The 17,231-nt window shown below is 54.0% G+C and overlaps 1 long non-coding RNA gene across 2 annotated transcripts; it reads right to left on the reverse strand.

Moving 5' to 3' along the window:
• Positions 1-340: 340 nt before the first annotated feature.
• LOC139678478 (uncharacterized) lies at positions 341-16,753 on the reverse strand. Of its 2 annotated transcripts, none has more exons than XR_011699032.1 (3): positions 16,669-16,753; positions 3,601-4,192; positions 341-419 (listed from the first exon to the last, which is right to left on the reverse strand). It is a non-coding gene; the product is annotated as an uncharacterized lncRNA (long non-coding RNA). The 2 variants fall into 2 exon arrangements; XR_011699033.1 differs by lacking the exon at positions 16,669-16,753 and adding an exon at positions 15,232-15,311.
• Between the last annotated feature and the right edge of the window lie 478 nt (positions 16,754-17,231).

The raw sequence follows: 17,231 nt of genomic DNA on the forward strand, positions 1-17,231 counted from the left end.
TCATCTAATCCAGTCAAGGAGAAGGACTGGGGTGACTGGGATACAAGGCACCCTCTCACCTCTCTGTACATGTAAGTGAAGCAGGGCAGGAGGGAGCCCAGGGCAGGAGGGAGCCCAGGGCAGGAGCGATCCTGGGGCAGGAGGGACCCCAGGGCAGGAGGGAGCCCAGGGCAGGAGGGAGCCCAGGGCAGGAGGGAGCCCAGGGCAGGAGGGAACCCAGGGCAGGAGGGAGCCCAGGGTAAGAGGGAGCCCAGGGCAGGAGGGACCCCAGGGCAGCTCGGCATGGGCACCAGAGTTTAGACAGTTCCCCACCTTCTCCTTCAGGTGACAGATCCACTGTGCAGGCAATGTGGTCTCAGCTGCTTGTCCCACTGTTCCTTGGGAGTCAGGCTGAGGAACTGATCTGGCTGGAAATCATCCTGGTAAGAAAAACAAATTTGATGAGCTCTGATCTTGAATAAGATTTGATGAGGGTGGTGAGGCACTGGCACACATTGCTCAGAGAAACTGTGGGTGCCCCTTCCCTGGCAGTGTCCAAGGCCACATTGGAGGGGGCTTGGGGCAACCTGGGATAGTGGAAGGTGTCCCTGCTCATCTCAGGAATGAGATGGTCTTTAAGGTCCCTTTCAACCCAAACCATTCTGTGATTCTGTTCTACACTCAAGTTCCTAACCCAGCTCATTGTTTGGCTGCTCAAACCCTTTTGCTGCCCCCGGGGCAAGGGAAGAGAGGGGCTGGGAAAAGAAATAGGTGGGACCAGCATTTCCAGCAAAGAGCATTGGCAGCTGTGTGTGAGCACAGGTTCCAGCTCCTGCTCCGGGCAGCATTTTCTCAGCCTTCCATGGTGAGGGAGGAGGTGACCTGGTGAACTGAGAATGTCCCACAGCCTCCAGCCCAGCCCCTTCATGCCTGTCACGGCCTCCAGCCCCAGAGGGACACAGCACGAGGAGAAGGAACACGAGGGGTGGAATTTGTTATTCGTATCCAACACATGGGCAGGCAACGTTCCTCGAGCAGTATCACAGGGCAAATCAAAGTACAGGGTGGACAAAAGGCACAAAGAGCCACAAGGCTGCAAAACCTGGTTTAAAATAAAAACTGAAGGAGGAAGCAGCAGCATGAATCATGGAGCACTGTGAACAAGGATGGGATGTATTTAATTTCCAGTTTATGAAGCCAGTTTTATTTATTTATGATTATGCTCCACTGTTTAGCTTATACACAAAGTAATGAGTCACTGCTGAAGTAGCTACAAGTCCTTTTTGGAACAGCACATTTCCTCCACGAGGAAATGAAACAAACCATTTCAGTCCCATCATCTGAGCAGCAGAGGAGGAAGGTTTGACGTTTGCATCAGAAGACTTGCCCTGCCACCAAACCTCATCCCTGCAGAATCCACCTGGCCTCTGGGTAGGAAACTCCTGGGCTGGTCACCAACTGCAACGGGAAAGTGTGTCAGCAGCAAAGTTTGGCTTTAAAGCTGCAAAGCCACCCCTTGAACAGCACCAGCTGTGCCACAAACCAGGCAGAACAGAGGTCTGGGGGCAAAGCAGCCTGGTTTGGCTGGAGCAGACCAAACCCACAGGCTCCAGAGCCAGGGCCCATCCTCCTCGCCCAAGATGACCTGTGGCTGCTGGCAGGGACCAGCCCTGTGGCTGGGGATGGTCCCGAGGAGGCTCAGAAGGGATGGGGATTGGATGAGGCAGCAGAGCCCTGGCATAGCCCCCACAAAACCCTCTGAGGCTGCGCTTGGCAAAGGGTGCAGAGCTGACCTCTCTCTCAGGGCTTGAAACCATCAGGAGCTGCTTCAAGTGCAGGGTGTTCCAGGGGCAAGGTGGTGCCCAGGTGAGAGGAGGACATGGCAGGGAGGACGTGGCATTCAGGGCACCACAGCCAGCACCTCCCCAGTGCAAGGTCATGGAGGGGCAGCAGCATCCCCCAGGAGCATCCCCACAGGACACGCTCCCCACAGACCCTCGGGGTCCGGGAGCCCCTCGGGCTCGCCGAGGCTGGGGGGGAGCTGCGAAAGCAGCGGCGGAAGCGCAATCAGCCTGCTATTTAGGGCCGATTATCTCAGCCCTGCTACAGCTTCCTGATAATTCTCTGAATGAGCCGCGCCGCTTTGTTCTGGAGTGGGTTTGTCAGCTATCTTGGACTCCAGGGAGGGGGGTGGGACGGGCCCAGGTGGGGGGAACGATGGCAGTGCTGCCTGTTTACAAGTTCCCAAACAGGAACTACAAGGATAATTAATTTCTCATTAAGGAAGAAGTTGGAGGATAAAGAAGCACAAGCCCCGAGCTTTGGGAGATGCTGCGGAGCCCAAAGACACGCACACGTGTCTCCTTTTCATCCGTGAGAACGAGGCCCCTTTCACACCCGCAAACACCTTTTTCTGCTTCTCTCTTATCACAACACTTACCAGGGACAGCCGGGATCACTACAGCCTCTAAGCTCAGGGAAAAACCAGGGATGTTTGGGAAATGCTCAGTCAGAGTTTCAGGGTTACATTGTGACAATAGCTGGGCTCCCATCCTGGAATTCCCTGGAAGTGTTCAAGGCCAGGTTGGACAGGGCTTGGAGCAGCCTGGTGTGGTGAAAGGTCCCTTCCTACCCAAACCATACAATGTTTCCGTGATCCACATCCCGGGCACTGCTGGAGCTGCGTCCATCCCTCGGCTGTGCCAGAGCAGGCACCCCCCAGCTCCATCCTGACCTGCTGCAAGGTGTGGAACAGAGGACAACACAAAAACCCAGCAGGTGTTGCTGCTCCACCAGTGCAGAGGGCCAGGAGTGACCTGCAGACTCTTCCCAGGCAGTGCCTTCCCTGTCCCTGCTGCTGTTCACAAGTCAGGAGAGAGGAGAGCTCCGTGAGCCTCACACGGCTTTCAGAAGAGGTACCCACAGAGTCCTCCTGTCCCTGTCCCTGCCCCTGCCCCTGCCCCTGCCCCTGCCCCTGCCCCTGTCCCTTGGAGCTGTGTGACCACAGGGCAGTTGCCTTCACTGAGCAGGAGGGTCTTGCAAGGACAAACAGGATGGGAAACATTCGAGTACAAACAGGTACATCCTGGCCACTGGACAGGGAGGATTTGGGAGCTAAAACAGTACACGGAGGTCTTAAACTGGATCTCATTTTAGGTGAGATTATTTTATATCCTCACAGGAACATCCAAGAGCAGGGTGAGCTCCAGGATACAGGCAGAGCTCAGTCCCCTCCCCAGCCACGGGACATGGTCAGGTCACCACCAGCCACACCACGAGCAGCCTGTGAGGGACAGGCCACCCAGCAGGCTGTGACCCCCAGCCCAGCCAGCCCAATCCAACCTCCCCAGCTTGTCCAGGCAAAAAGAAACTCTGCCCCAAAGTTTTGTTTGGCCCTTCCGTGGCCAGCGGCTGCTGACACAGCCAGTCCCACCAGGCACCTTCCTCTGGGTGGGATTTGCCTCAGGCCATAGATTTTAAGTACTGTGAAAATTGACCCATTTGGCGCATTCACAGAGGGTGTATTTTATAAGATACTTTGTCTCAAACACATTAACTAAGCAAACATTACTTTCTGTCATCAAACACCTAACGAGGGGATAATGGATTTGTGTCTCTTACCTGCACCGCTTGGAACGCGCTGGAGAAAGTGATTCCTGAGGGTGGTGAGGAGCTGCTGGGGGTGTCCTGGGTTGGTGGCCATGGGGGAGCTTCTCGTCCCGGCGTTCTCATCCCTGAGCTTCTCATCCTGAGCTTCTCATCCCTGCTTGCCTGGGGGGGACCATCATCCATCAGCAAGGCTGGGGGGCTGCAGGGCCAGATGGATGCAGAGCAGAAGGGAGGATTCCAGGCTTTCTCCTTCCCACCAGCCCCCAAAGCTCACGGGCGCATATGCAGAACTCATGAAGCTGTTTCTCCTCTCTAGTTTACAGGAGGTAATTTTTTTCCCCAGCTTGGAATTCAGTTAGCTGCAGTTTTCCTGCAGAAAGTGCCTGAGTTGGCCGGCGTTTGGAGGGTCCAGCCCTTCCCTGCTCTCCCAAGGTGCTGGGGGAAATCACACAGTTCATTTTTTCTGGCTGCAGAATGCCTTTTCCTTCGCATTCTTCATCTCTCAGGTACTTAATCACCGTGTTTCCTATTCACATGTCTGGTCATTTCACTTGTGTCAGGGCTCCTTAACTAGGAAATATCAAGATGTTTTCACCCTAGAAAGCTGAGAAGCGTATAATTAGCCACCCAGGTAATAAATTACCTGTGCTGGCGACAGCCCACTGGGGGAACCTTTATTCTCCATCTCATCCTATTATGCTGAGCCAATTTAGCACATCTGTAGTTGTTTTAAAATAGTAATTTAGATGGACTTAGAGCAAAAGGAAGCTTATTAACAACTTAGCTGCCAAGAGGAAGATGGAAGGGACAGCAGCTGCCATGGAGGGAGAGGTTTGTTCCTGGCAGGAGGACAGCCCTTCATGGGGAGGCAAAACCTGCTGGTGCCTCCAGTCTCTGCTTGGAGTGCAGCTCCATCATCCCTCTCCAGCCTTCCCTGCAGCTCCCACACAAGAGGTTCCAGGGCTGGGGAGCCATGCAGATGCTTGGCTGTGCACATGGGAGAGGACCAGGGGATCTGGCTCCTTTAACCATCCCAGTGGGCCCTGGGGAGCTCCATGACTCCCCTGCACTGTGCTGTTCCACAACCCCCCACCCTCCCCTGCTCACCCTGAGGCTGCTGCAGGACAGCAATGAGGCTTCCTGATGTCCCCAGCTGGCAGAGCTGGCCCCTATGGCTGTTGGTAGATGGGCCCCAGCTGCAGGGCCCCAGGGCTCTGCTCCTTTGGAAAAACCATCCAAGCCTGGCTTGGAAGGGCTCCACAGGTGAGAATTGGGGTGGGCAGCTGAGACCTCAGGCCACCAGCCAACTGCAAAACACCACAAGCAGTTGGGCTGGGAAGAAGAGAACAGCTCCAGCCCGGAGGGAGAAGGGAGAATTGATATCATGTGTACATAAAAGCAGCCAGTTCCTGGCTGTGCAGAACTGCAGTCCCAGCACAGCCATCTCAGGCAGTGTGTGCTCCCAGCGCTTCCAGGAACAGGCTGAACACGGAGCTGCTGGAGCTGTTCGGCAGGACCAGCCTGTGCTCAGATGGGCACTTTGTCAGCCAACACTCCAGAGCCCCCTGAGCACCCGTGGCAGAGCCCCCCCAAGTCACAGCCAGAGCTGGGACTCTCGGCAGGAGCTCAGGTTCCAGCGTCGGCACCGATGCCAAGTGCAAACCAGGAGCTCTGTGCCTTGGCACCGTGTCCTGAGTAGATGAAACTGTTCATTTCACCACTGCTCATTTCAGCCTTTCCTCCTCATTCTCTTCACCATCCATCATCTGAGCCCGGTGTTGGACACCCTTTGTCTCTGTAGCAGTGGATTGGACTCTCTGGAGAGCTGTGCACACTCTCCACCTCAGGCAGGAGTGAACATCCTGCTGCAGAGCCTCCCCATCCCTCCTTGGGCTTGGATTTCATTCTCTCCCCACACTGCTGTGGGTATTTCACAGCTATGGGTGGATGGAGGGGACACACACATCATTTTTCAGCTGAGCCCAAGTGACAGAAGGGCCCTCAGCTCCACTTGGAATCCCAGGCAGATGTTCATGTGGACATCACCACCCTCACGTGCACCTCCATCAGTGAACAGCACTGGCTGGAGCCCTTCCCTTTGCTCCGAGCCCCCTGCACCCCTCAGCCCATCCATGCACAGCTGAGCTTCCTTGTCATGGACTCAGAGAATCATGGAATGGCTGGGGTTGGAAGGGACCTTAAGGATTACCTCATTCCAACTCCCCTGCCATGAACAGGGAACTATTGTCCTCCAAGGAGCCTCTGTCCTCCTGAGCAAGGTGGCTGCATCCATCTCCCTTGGGGACAAGCTCCCCCTGAACTGTGCCTGTGCAGCCCCTGGGATTTCCTCCTGGTAGGATGAACTGGGCATGGGGACACCACTCCCATGGCAGAGGGACATGGGGCTCTCCAAACCAGAGCCCTCAGGGCTCTTGGTGGTCCCAGCAGTGCCTGTGGCCCCCTCAGCAGAGGGGCTGCAGCCACTTTTGCAGCATTCCCAAAGCTCTGGGTCCAGCTGAGCTCATGGAAAAGCAGCCTGGCTGAGGGAGCACTGCCTGCTCACACACTGGGGCCACTGGGGGCACTGGGACCCCCCCGGGCACCCCCTCCTCCCTGCCCACCCCCATCTGGCTCCAGCCAGGCCCCCTGTCAGGAGAGCTCAGGAACCCAGCAAGGCTGATCCCATGGCCCTTCTCCAATGGGACAGTTAATCCCAGTCTGACTCCTTGTAACAAGGACCAAAACCCACATGAAAGAGATTATTTTCCCAATTTCCTCCCTTGTCTCACAGCCTGGAGAGCACTTGGAATTAAACATTTCTTCTGCCATCACCTAACCCCAACTGCTGCCTCAGCTCCCTCCCAGCCTCTGCCTGGGATGGGGGCAGGAACCTGGCCTGGGACAGCATCAGCCTGGACCAGCATTAGCCCTTCCAAATAAACGGGGTAACAGTCATTGCTCAGGGCAGGTTGGGCTCTAAACTTGGGACAACCTCCCAAAGCCATACACTTTTGGGGTTTTTCTTAAAACCCAAACCTCAGCATCTTTTAGTAAACAAGGAATAACAAGGATTTGCAAAATATCCCACAACAGCTCCCTGCAGGGCTGGCACAGCCTGCCCACTGCTTCAGTTGCTTTTATGGAGAGATCTCTCATATCCCTGGAAATCGGATCATCCCCAGGTGCAGCCTGAGCATGAACTGGTTCCTGGCTCGCTGGGACTTAGGGGGAGGTGGGAGGTGCTGAGGGCAAGCAGCAGATTTGCCTAAAAAGGGCAGAGAAAAGCACACGGGAGGAAGCTGTTCCCTGCAGTTTTGTTTTTCCTTTCTTATTTCTTGTTTACACAGGTTGTTTGAGCTCTGCTCTCATATTTTTGCCCTTTGCAAATGGAAAAGAGCAACAAAATGTGCCAAAGCCCTGACCCCAAGTAACTCTGTGCAACATCCTTCTGTAGCAGCTCCCCAAACCATCTCCAGTCAATCAGCTCCTGCAAGAGCAGGTCACACATGAACATCTCCACTTGATGTTCCAGAGGTTTTTCATCCCTTTAGAGGCAGCAGTGCCTGTCCCAGCTGATCCAGTGCCTGCCTGTGGAGGAGGCCCCAGGCAGGGGATGTGCCGTGTCTGGAGGCCCCAGGTGTGTGAAGGCACCTGTCCCCAAGGTGCCCGTGTCACAGGCTGGTGCTCCCCTCTCTCCTCTGGCCAGATGGCTCCTGGCAGCAGCCTCTTGTCACATCACCATGTTCAGAAACTGCTCAGTGTATCATTTGCCTTATGGTTTTGTTGAATGGATCATTGACCCCACTTTCCCTCATTGGCTTTGATTATCCAAGACAATCCCTTTCACTGCCTCGTAAAGTTCCCAAGAGGATCCCACCCCTTCCATGCATAAACCAACACAAACATCCTTGTTTTTCAAAGTCTGGATCCATCCCCTTTGATGAATCATTCCTCTGTGTCCACGTTTCATTGAAGGACAGGGAGAGGGGAATGGCTGTGGGATTATTCAACAGCAGATTCATGAAAACAGGGAAAAAACCCACTTGACTCAAATATTAGTTGGCAAATCAAATTACTCTCCACTTCATCTATATTATTTAGGCTTAATTGTATTACTGGGGCTGTAATACAGTGAAAACACAATTATTGGCAGAGAGATTGCAAGGATGGCATCTTTGGGAGGCAAAGGTGCTGGTGTTGGTGAGGAGGGGGCTGGGAGCTGCCTGGGGCTGAGACAAAGCCTGTCCTCCTGCAGGGAATTCCAGCTCGTATCCTAAATGAGGCTGCAGCTGAAAGGAGCTGAAGGCTCTCCCCACTCACCAGATTTTGTTTGGTATTACTGAGCCTCTGCACAGCCCCTGGGGCTTCAGAGGCTACAAAGGACCAGAGCGAAGATGGGGCTTGTTTTGCTCCTCCATCAAACACCTCCCCTCCTGTGCCAATAAACATCCTGCTCTTTACAGCATGCCAAGGATCAGGGACTATTCTGGTCACTCCTGCTCGCACAGTTATTGAAGCTACCATTGATTCTACCATCCTAAACATCACCACCCAAACCTTCTGTCTGCTCAGCTGTCACTGAGGGGGACATTGTTCCTCACCCTGCTCAGGTGCCAGCCGGGCAGGGCTGGTTCCTGCTCCTCCTGCGGGGTCAGGAGACTCTGTGCCATCTCGGGAACAACCCACTTGCCCAGGAACAATGGAAAAGGGTTCTGGCCCTGGGACAAAATATTTGTCACACCACCTGCCAGAGGCTGCTGAAGTCAGGGAAGAATTTCCTCTTTCAAAGTTTAAAGACAAGAAAGAATAATTAAAATCCCTTCTGCAATGCCATTAAATATAAATACAAATGGTGTTAATATCTCTGGTTACTACGAGAGCATTCCCAAGCACCCTGTAATTGTCTAATTAAATCACTAAGGGCTTAGGTTAGTGACAGCAAAATCCTTAATGGTGCCTTGCTTGTACATTTATATAAGGTACTGTACAAGATGGTTGTTTATCTAATTAATCCCCAAGGTCAGATCCCGAGCTGGAGTGCCAGGTAATGCAATTTAGGTGCCTTGTATTTTGTCAGGCTGGCTCAGATCTACTTACACCCCTCCCTGTGCCGAGGGAGGTGAAGCGATGCCGGGAGCGCTGCGGGAGGGCAGCTGGGGACACCCTCGGGGAGGAGGGAGACCACCCTCATCCTCCTCCAGGCCTCTGCTGACCTTCAACAGGCTGGTCTGGAAGGGGAAGGGGCAAGCAGCACACAGTGGAGGTTGGGGCAGATGTCCTGAGCCAAAGAGGGGTTGAGGAGTCACAGACAAACCTCAGGAGCTTCTCACCTGCTGCAGGAAGAGAGCACAGCGGATGGGATGGGATGGGACGGGACGGGACGGGACGGGACGGGACGGGACGGGATGGGATGGGATGGGATGGGATGGGATGGGGATGGGGATGGGGTTGGGATGGATACATGAAGAAAGTTGTCCTGCAGGACACTTGAGAGCAGGAGCAGAGATTTTCTTCCAGAATGAGCTGGAGAGGCTGAAGTCCCTTTTGCCTTCATCCCTCCCATTGCGGGACCCTGGATACCCAAGAAGATCTTCAGCCTCAGAGAGCAAAGGCCTGAGAGAGGGCACCAGAGGAGGAGGAGGAAGAAGGAGGAAGAAGAGGAGGAGGAAGAAGAGGAGGAGGAAGAAGAGGAGGAGGAAGAGGAGGAGGAGGAAGAAGAGGAGGAGGAAGAAGAGGAGGAGGAAGAAGAGGAGGAGGAGGAAGAGGAGGAGGAGGAAGAGGAGGAGGAGGAAGAAGAGGAGGAGGAGGAAGAAGAGGAGGAGGAGGAAGAAGAGGAGGAGGAGAGCCCCTCGCTGCCTCCCTGGCTGTGGGCAGGGAGAAGGCTTGGACAGAGCTGCCTGCCATGCTCTGGCTGCTTTAGGGGTGAGGAAAGATTTAAGGACTATCCAGGAGCAGAGGGCAGGGAACATCTGAAACCAGCCCCCTGCCCTGCTTTAAGGCCTCCCAACTCCTGCACTGCTTCTCCCAAACACTCCTCTCCCCAGATGAAGGGAGGCTCTAATGCCACTTATCCCAAATTCCAACAAAATAGGCATCTCTTCTTTTATTGCCCTCCCTTTGAAATCAGGATTCTCCTCCCTGCTTGCAGTGTTGGCTCAGCCAGTGCTGATGGCTGTGGATAGGAATGGGCTGGTCGGAATTCCTGGGCAGGCTGTCAAGTTGTCACAGCTCGTCCTGTGCAGCGAGGGGCTGGTGCTCCATTGTCCACAAATCGGGACCAGATGTGAACATCCCGACAGCCACGAGCTCCTGCTGCCACCACCGAGGGAAAGGAGCAGCCCAACGCCCTGAGACGTGGCCATCACTCCCCCCACTCCCCAGTCCCTCCTCCCCATCCCACTTCCACAATGGAATATGCAAAATGGGAACATCAATGGGCACGGTATGAATAAAGATGTGCAGCTGGACAAATAATCATCCCTTCCCAGCCATGCCAGCCTTGACCTCTGAATCATCCCCACACTGGGCTGGAAGCACTGCTGGAAAACCCAGCCCAGAAGAGGGAAAGGGGAGTTTCTTCTCCCCACGTGTCCCTGGCAAAGGTCTTAAACTGAGGGTGGGCAGGCCCTGGCACAGGTGTCCAGAGAAGCTGTGGCTGCCCCACCTCTGGAAGTGTCCAAGGCCAGTTTGGATGGGCCTTGGAGCAACGTGGGATAGTGCAAGATGTTTCTGCCATGACAGGGGGTGGAACTGGGTGAGTTTAAAGTTGCTTCCAACCCAAACCATCGTGTGATTCTATTATTTCCAGCACACAGCACCAGTTCCAACACCATCCTAATCCTGGCTGAATCCTGGGGGCAGCCACAATAAATGTGTCAAGCCTGGCACGATGCTGTTGGTTTTGAGAAGCCACTCCTGACCCTGCAGCTCTTCTAAGACAACTTTAAGAAGATCAGTTCAAACCTCTGGCCCTGTCCAGTGCGAGTCACTGAGACAAAATTCATTCCAACACAAGAGTAGCTCAGCCAGTGCTTTTCAGAGCTGCAGGGCCAAGGCTGTGTCTTCATTTCCATGGTCAGGGGCTGTAATTCCCTCTGACATTCCTGGGTTTTCTGCTTTCTTTTCATTTACACGGCTGTAAACGAGTGTTTGCTCCACCGAAATCTGCAGCAATGTAAACACTCCGTTTGCAAGGAGGGGGCTGGACTGGAAACCCTTCCCTGGGATCCTTTACCGGGACGCAGAAAGCAGGGAACAGATTTCCGCTGATATTTGTTGTATTTCAAACAGAAGCAAATGTTTATAGCCGGGCTGTAAACTACGATAATGCAGGGCAGATACGTTACAGGAGCTGTGTTTGTAGACAAAGGGAAAGGAGAAGCCCTGGGGTCGCTGGGAAGTTTCGCTGCCGCTTCCGTCGGGTTTGCTGCGCCTCGGCCACAGCCCACGCGGTTATAGAGTTACACACACACGGAGTCAGGCACGGACAGAAATCCACAGGCACTGAGTCACACTCCTGGGCAATCTCATAGATGTTTGGCCCCACTTTCATGGAATTTCACTCACTCGTGAGTGGAGCCCTCAGCAGCGCCGAGTGTGTTGCACTGAGCCCACCACAGTCTCCACCGTTCAGCTCCACCTCTTTAAAATGGGATACACACTTACCTTTCCATCCCCCAAACAGGATCAGGACCTATGGGGGGTTGGCAAAACCTCACTGCCATCCCCTGGGTCATGGGATACGGACACAATTCTCCCTGGAGTGCTGGGAAGCTCTTCACAGAAAAGGTGAAGCTCTTAGAACAGGCTGCCCTGGGAGGTGATGGAGTCCCTTTCCCTGGAGGTGTTCGAGGAACGACTGGATGTGGCACTCAGTGCCCTGGGCTGGGTGACAAGGTGGGGATGGGGCACAGCTTGGACTCCATGACCTGGATGTCTTTTCCATAAATGGTTCTGTGATCTGAGACTCTGGGAAGTGCCAGCACCTCTCACACGTCCTGCATCACTAATTCCCGCTGTCTCCTCGAGCCCTTCCCTGACAAAGAGTTTCGGTGACCCAGGAATGTTATCTTAGTAAATCAAAAATGTAAACATTTAGGTTCAGGACTGTGCTGGATAGATTCGAAAATGAGTTATGGAAGGAGCCCGGCGAGGAGTCTGAGTTTGGCTTGGCAGTTGCCTCCTTTGCCTGGAACCTGCTTTTCAAGATTAAATACGATACTCTGCAATACATCCAAAATGTCAATTACCCCAAGTCTCTCAGGTTTGCAATTACAGAATGCAAGTCATGTTCAGCATTTTATGAAACTGCTTTTTTTGGCATGAACCATCTTTCTCTTATTGTAAAAAATAACTTTCAAATCAAAGCATTAAATCAAGGCACATTCGCTCGGAAGGACGCGGGGCTGAGGCTGGGCTGGAAACTCCCAGCGCCGGAGCTGGAAGGGAGCTGAGCTGAGCTGGTTTCTCGTCGGGGGAAGGAGAGTGGCAAATCAGGGGGAAAGAATGCGGAGCAGTCCCGGCCCCGAGGAACGCCTAATCCCACCATCATGGACTTAAATCCCACAATCGTCTTGTTATGACCCCCCGCGGGCAGGGCAAGCGAGCCTGGAGAAAGAAAGCGCCTCTCCCATCCCGCTGGAATCCGAACAGCCCTGCCACGGCTCGGGCTCTCGCTGCTGCTGCAGCAGCTGCAGGCAATTGCTTTCAGCCTTTTCCAAGCTTTAGGTCTCCACTGCCAAAGACGCTCTGACCCCTTTCTTCCTTCTCATCTGGAGGGTGGGGAGGTGAGCACAGGGAATTTGGGAATGCTGACCTGACCGTGTACTCACAGCACTGACCCCGTTCGCGAGTGGTTCCATCCCTTGAGGTGGGGGCAAGGTGTGCTCATCAGTCAGGACCTGCTTGTGGGGACACTGCCTGTGCTGGGAAAAGGGAAATCCCCTGGAAAAGCTGTGCTTGGAAGGAAGTCTTTGCCCCGGGATGGGCGAGTCTGCTTTACTGGGGATCGCCTTTCCATGGGGATTTTGCAGCTCTCCAGCTTTTCAAGTCACATCAAATCCTCCCAGGTCGGGGAAAACCCTCGGCACCAGATCTTGAGGGAAGCTCTAATTTGTGTCACTCCTGAGCCAGCCGACCTGGAACAACCTGCGCTTCGGGTGGCACCTGGGCCGGACGCGTCAGCCTCCTCTGGGGGTTAATGGGAGCAGGGACGCGGATCCCACCCCTCCTCTCGGCTGCCCGACCGGATCCTGGAGGGGCAGGATATTTTCCTTCTGCTTTGGGGCCTGTTGGAGCTCCTCTCAGCCTCTTATTCCCTGTTGCTGTGTGGGTTAAGCCGAGGAGGCTCCATGCCAGTGCTGGGTGTCCCATCCCAGCCTTTGGATAAGCATTTTTCATCTCTCTGCACATTTATTTCTTCCTGAGGAGGAATTTCGGCATAGGAGAGCTGGAGAGCTGTGAGATCCCAGGTGTGAGGGATCCAGGCTGGATTTGGGTGCTAAAAGCTCCTCAGCAGCATCATTCTCTCCAAGTGCCAGCCTTGCTCTGGGCTCTAAACCGTGGGTGCTTTTGTGCAGGGCACCAAAGTGCTGCAGCATCTCAGCCTCGCAGCATTCCAGGCTCCCGGCACGGCCCTGGCCCCAGCTCCAGCTCCCAGGGCTGCCCCTTTGATACTTTCCAACGGCACCGGCTTCATTTACTGCAGGATGAGGGAAAGGGAGAGCACATCTGGCAGAGGCACAGGGAGGCAGGAACCAGAAGCCAAGTGAGGATTGAAGCTGGCCAAGGAGTCTTAAAACTCCCAGTAGTTGGAGTCGGGAGCGCCATTCCTGCAGATCCTGCCGCCGGCTTGGGCCCCTTTTGGATGCTCTTCCCGGGATGCAGGTGCACAGTGTTAAGAGATCATTTCCTGCCTGTGCTGCAGCTTCAGGGATGGATTTACCACTGGGCTCACTTCGCCCTCCTTTGCTCTCCTCGTCTCTTTTTCTCCTTTCCTTGACTCCTCCTTTATTCCCCAAAAGCCCCTAAAAGCTGGGCAGAGCTGCTGCAGCCCCAGGACCATCCTGTTCAGTGGGAAAAGCCAGCTGGTCTCCCCAAAGGCGTGGATTTCATCAAGGGAAGGGACAAATGGCTCCAGGAGGGGCTTTTGCAAGAGATAAGGAGCTGAGGGAATATTAGGAAATGCAAAAGGCAGAGCGAGGCGAAGGAGGGAGGAACACGCAGGAAAACAGGGATAATTCTCCCTGGGCTGAAAAGGGTTTAATAACCAATCACACCAAGGTGCTCAGCAAAACCAGCCTGCAGTGGGGAGTTCATTTGAAACACATGCAGGCACTGCTGGGGTTGCCAGTGGAAGTGCAATTAAGCCCAGGAGCTGAGGAGTGGGAGTGCTGGAGCCCATGCACATGGCCCCACATCAGCCAGGCTCAGAATCAAAACCTCATTGCACAAGAGGAGAGACAGGGAGAGTTTTGCCCTCTGCTCTGTTTTTTTCCCCCCTCTGGATCAGTGTGAGTCTTTCACAAAATAGGCCACTTGGATAACTTTGTTCACAAAATCAATGAACTCGACTCAAACATCAGCAGAGCCTTTGCCTTCCGCTGGGCAGTCGATTCCCTGCACTCACCTGCTGAGGGCTGTGACAGGAAAGCACTGCCATTCCCAGAGAGAACTGGGAATATTATAAACATTTGTAAAAGAAAAGAATTGTCCACCTCTATGTCAGATGGATACAGTCAGTCACACCCTGGACACAGACTCTGGCCACACGCTCTGGAATCTCTTCTTCCCCCAGATTAAACTCCCACCTCGAGCCTTCAGCTCTCCTGTTGGGAACCAGTTTCATTCCTCATTAGCCACACGTTTGGAAGGCTCAGGCCCCGTCACTTGTCTGCAATAATGTGCCCACATTGCAACAGCAGAGTGGTTTAACAGCGAGTATCTGATGGGAAAAATGAGTAGTAAGTAGAACCAGTCAGAGTCTGTATTTTCTATCACATTGCAATTTAGGGCACAGGTCAGAAACTGCATTAAGAAGGAATAAATATATTCCATTTTTATAATAAAACTGAGCTGAGCACTGTGTGTGCAGCAATGCAGGAAGGGCTCACCCAAAACTGCCATTCTCAGGGGGCAAACCTGTGTGATGCAAAGTCCCAGTGCAGCCCCTGAGCGTCTGAAGCTGTTGGTCTGTCTGTATTCCATTGGCACTGCAGAAAAACCATTTTCCACTGCTTCCCTCTGAGCAAGAGGCAGGGCCAGGAGCCCAGGGAGCCCCCCCTGCCTCGCTGAGCCCTGCAGGGAGCAGGGCCAGCCCGGCTGGTACGAGGGCAAGGGCAGGACGGGGGCTCCATTCCCTCCTGGATATGTTACATCCTTGTGAGCTCAGCCTCCCTTTGGCAGCAAAGGTTTGGGGCTTAATGGCAAGAACCACAGAATTAATCACAGGCTGGTTTGGGTTGGAAGGGACCTTAAATCCCACCCAGTGCCACCCTCTGCCATGGGTAGGGACACCTCCCACCAGCCCAGGCTGCTCCAAGCCCTGTCCAGCCTGGCCTGGGACACTCCCAGGGATGGAGTATCCAAGAAATCAGTGCTGACACGAGGTGACAGAGCAGAGAGAAGGACTTTGCTGGCACTCACCTGTCCTGGCCATGAGCAGACAGGTGCCACCCTCACAGACCTGCGCCCACCATGCTGAAGGACCAATTGAAACTTCTCCTGCGATCCCCCGGCAACCTCCACTGCCAGGGCACGTCCCACATTCCTTCACCTTTGGTGTGCAAGCACAAAGTCCAGCCTTGCTTGAGCCTTTGCCCCCGGCTGGGCATTCCTACCATCCCTCTGCCTCTCTGCTTCAAGGAAGGGCAAGGCCACGCGACAGCGTTTAGGAGCCATCAAGAGCCCCTTTCTCTCTCCCTTCACACAAAAAGGTGTGAAAAGTCGAATTATCGTCCCCTCTTCAGGCTGTTGAGGGCTTTGTTCCAAATTGCCTCCGTTTCCCTGGCTGTGACTGGGGAAGGGGCAGGAAGGTGCTTGTCCTGGGCACCAGCGCAGGGAAGGGGCAGCTCCACACGGGGAACCGCAGGAGCTGCAGGCTGAGGTGACCCTGTTCTTTTTCTTTTCCTTTTTTTTGCTGACTTTTTCATTTTCAGCCTAAAATATTTTAATAAATTACGAGTTCAATTTAAAAAATGTAGAGGAAGATTTAGCACATTTGGATGAATCTCCACCACTTCCAGGGGTGATCAATGGAAATTAGCAATGGAAAAACGTGCCCAAACAGCAAATCCACGTTAGAGCCTCTCCCTGAGCCCTCACTGGGTTATCCTCTGGCTTTGCAATCCCACTCAAGTTCTCCAAACCCCATCGAATGCAGACACCGATACCGGTACAGTGTCATTGATGGCACCAGGGACAGATGTGGGGCCATTTTGGCCCCAATTAAATAAACACAGGGAAGGCAGAGAGTCATAACCAGGTCATAAAAAGGCATCAAATTATTTTTTTATTGTTAACACTACCAGAAACCTCCTGCTCATCCCAACACAAGCACTGCTCCCTGATGGTGCAGGGATTGTTTAGAGAGGGGGAACAGCTGCTGCCTTTCCTAGTTAATTATGAAGATGAATTAAAAATTACTCAGATAAAAGGAGGGATGTGAAAACAACCAGGTCCAGGAACTACCAAATTTTTCCCTTAAAATGAGTTAACTGGCTATTGAAACTTATCAGAGACAAACACTTGCACCTCTACACAAATCCACAGCTCCAAAAATGGGAGTTTATAACTCACTTTCTGACATGTGGGAGTACAGGATGGACTTAACCAAAACTGGGCTGCACCCCCAGGAAGGGCTCACGGGGGAAGCCGAAGGCAGGAGAAAGTTGCTCACTGAGCCCCTGCCCTGCAGAGCAGTGGGAGCTGCCACAGGGGCACAGCTCATGGAGGGGAAGAGGGGAACTGTCCCCTCTGGCAGCTGGGCCACCCCTGCCCTTCCCACCAGCTGCCACAAACACAGAAACGAGGGTGACAAGGGGCCTCAACCACCCACGAGATTGGTGGGGTATCTACACCCACCTTCTCCTTCCAGGAGCAGCATCACGGGGTTCCCGATGCTCCTGACTCAGGTGTGATGTCCCACGAGCACGATGTCCTCTGCCACCCATCCCGTCCCGTCCCATCCCATCCCGTCCCACCAGGAGCCGATGCCCGCGGATCCCTCCCGCAGTCGCTGCGGGCGTTGCCAGCTGGGCTGTCAAGCTGCTCTTCCGCAGCCAAAGGGCTGCCAGAGCCAACCCAAATTTCCATCAGCAGCAGCGAGGAATCAGCCCCATCTCCCTGGCAGCCGTGCTCGGGAGCTGCTGCTCTGCGAGATGGGATTGATAAGATCCCTGGGAGGCACGGGGAGCCCGCGTGCCAAACACAGCCAATTAATGTCAGCCCTCTCCCATGCCAACCAATTAAGCTGTGTGTGCTCGTCACCAGTGCCTGGGAAGGGGGTGGAGGGCACGGAGGACGCGATTCCAGAGAAGCCTTGAAGATATAAAAACCTGCTTAATTTATGGAGGGGAGGGTGAGGGCATAGACACCCTGCACTAACCCAAACGGGGCCTGATTAATGTCCTAACTAATTTAGGAGC

The sequence above is a fragment of the Pithys albifrons genome, chromosome 14 (assembly GCF_047495875.1).
Source record: "Pithys albifrons albifrons isolate INPA30051 chromosome 14, PitAlb_v1, whole genome shotgun sequence".
In the NCBI taxonomy this organism is placed as follows: Eukaryota; Metazoa; Chordata; class Aves; order Passeriformes; family Thamnophilidae; genus Pithys; species Pithys albifrons.